The following is a 2,854-nucleotide window of genomic DNA, read 5'->3' as shown; positions in this document are numbered from 1 at the left end:
AAAGTTTCTATTTTTAGCAGGTTTCCATTTTTGGAAAGTTTTCTATTTTAGGAAAGTTTCTATTTTTGGAAAGTTTCTATTTTTGGAAAGTTTCTATTTTTGGAAAGTTTCCAAATTTAGAAAGTTCTATTTTTAGAAAGTTTTGAAGTTAGGAAAGTTTCCTTATTTAGAAAGTCAACAGAAGTCAACTGAAAGTCAAAGTCAACCGAAAGTCAACTCAAAAGTCAACCTTGGTCAAACCTAGTCAACATTAATTTTAAAAGTGTAAGTTATAATAATAACATAGGTTATAATGTTATTTAAAGTCAAAAGTGTATAATAATGTCTTAACATAAGTTTAATTAAATAAAATGAATTATTAAAGTTAATATAAGTTGAAATGTTATAATTAGTATAACATAAGTATTTAATTAATTAATTAAATATCAATCATAATATAAATATTATTAATTTATAATAAATTTTAAATCATATCATAAGTATTATTAATTAATAATGAATTATTAATCATATCATAAGTTTCTAATTAAAATTATTAAATCATAAGTATTTAATAATTAAGTCATAATTAAATAATAATTAAGTCTTATAATAATTAAATAATTATTTAATCTTTATTATAAGTCTTATAATAATTTCTCATAATTAAATTTAATACTTATCATAAGTATTTTCCTTTAACAATTAAAAGTGTTATTAATCATAAGTTTAATTAAAATGTTAATTAAATTATAATTAATAGTTAAATGATATAATAAATATTTATATCATAAGTTTTAAATAATAATAATTACTTCTTTTATCTTAAGTAATTAATTAATAATGAATTCCATAAATTTTATCATAAGTTTAATCATTAACCATAAGTTTTAAGTTTAAAAGTTCGCCGGGTCGTATCTTGAGCCCCGGGTGTCGGTTTCGGGCAAGCCACATATGTAACTTCACCTACTCAAACCACCCGACACATTTATGAACTCAAGAACACTCCAAGAACAGTCCCTAAGTCGTGCATATCAGCCATGACTTCAATTGGGAAATCATTTTACTCAAAACAGTAATTCGGGCAAAACGGGTGAACCGTGGCTCGGATTTAGGTGACCCGAACATGAATATTCGTCCCACCATCAGTCCTAACCAAATGAGACACCCTAAAGACACCAAGGATGGTCACAAAGTCGGACCCAACCTTGTTCATGCCAAGAACACCTTTCAATCTTTAACAAAAACCAAATTAAGCATATCTAGGGCTCCGGGAATCGAAACGACATGAATCCGGAGTCTAAAATTAATGTCTTGATGAGAGGAACTCATTTATGTACTTTATTTTAACATTCATATCAGTTATATAGTCAGAAGACACGAATCAAACTGCTGTCCAAAATTTACAAACCGAAATCATACGCAAACGAGTAATTCTACGCATTCCAACAACATTACAACAACTTATACATATCATACTAATCATATAACATCAAAATACAGAAATATAAATAAATATGGAAAGATCTAGGGTTAGGGTTTATACCCTAATCAAGAATCAAAGTATATAGATGTGTAGAGAACGAAGAGAGGAACGCGTGTATGCTATTCAATCCTTGATCCAAGCTACAATTTTAGATGATGATGGTGGTTTATGGTGGTGATGGTGACGGCACAAGGGAGAGGAGAGGAGAGGGTGAGAGCAAAAATGCAAGTATTAGGTTTAGGTTTCAAATTGTGAAATAAAAATGAAATAAGAAAAATGGAAAAGCAAGGGAGTGCTCCCCCTCCCTAATTCAGCCGAATTCTTTAGTGGGGTGGGCCCCACTTGGTCCATCTCACTTAATGTTAAATTACTTGTGGCCCGAAAACCCGAACGAAGCCCGAAACGCGAAAACGCACTTACGCGATTAAAAATCCTGAAAGATAACAAACGCGCGACGAAAAATAAATATAAATACACCTATTAATAATATGACCTTAAAATATCATATTTAAAATATTTAGGATTTTAAAATCCCGAAAGCTCGACCGTTGGTTTAAAAACCGAAAAGATTCGCCGGATGGAAATCCGCGGAACGTAGAAACGTATAATTTAAAATATGAATACATATATCCACATAACACATAATAATTATTATATATATATTATTACAAAAATAATAATATAGGTCATGGAAATGACGTGGCACACTAACAGTTAACGGTCGTTAAATAATTTAACGGAAAAAGATAACGGAAAAAGTAGGGTCGTGACAGTACCTCCCCGTTATGGAAATTTCGTCCCGAAATTTAAGCAGGCGCAGGGGTTGACTCGGCATCTGAGAACAAATGCGGATACTTCTGCTTCATTTGGTCTTCACGCTCCCAAGTGAACTCGGGACCGCGTCTAGCGTTCCATCGGACCCGAACAATAGGAATTCTGCTCTGTTTAAGAGTCTTTACCTCTCGGTCCATAATCTCAACTGGCTCTTCAATAAAATGCAATTGCTTGTCAACCTGAAGTTCCTCCAAAGGAATAGTCTGATCAAATTCAGCCAAACACTTCTTTAAGTTCGAAATATGGAAAACATCGTGAACAGCACTGAGTTCTTGTGGCAATTTCAAACGATAAGCCACCGGTCCAACTCTTTCAATGATCTCAAACGGTCCCACGAAACGAGGACTTAACTTCCCTCTTTTACCAAAACGAATAACACCCTTCCAAGGCGAAACTTTTAACATAACACGATCACCAACTTGAAATTCAACATCTTTCCTTCCTTTGTCGGCATAACTCTTTTGCCGACTTCTAGCAGTTCTCAACCTTTCTTTAATTTGAACAATCTTCTCAGTAGTCTCGTGAATAATCTCTGGACCTGTAAGTTGAGCATCC

This window comes from Rutidosis leptorrhynchoides, chromosome 5 (genome assembly GCF_046630445.1).
Source record: "Rutidosis leptorrhynchoides isolate AG116_Rl617_1_P2 chromosome 5, CSIRO_AGI_Rlap_v1, whole genome shotgun sequence".
Lineage (NCBI taxonomy): Eukaryota > Viridiplantae > Streptophyta > Magnoliopsida > Asterales > Asteraceae > Rutidosis > Rutidosis leptorrhynchoides.
This window is presented reverse-complemented; position numbering follows the sequence as displayed.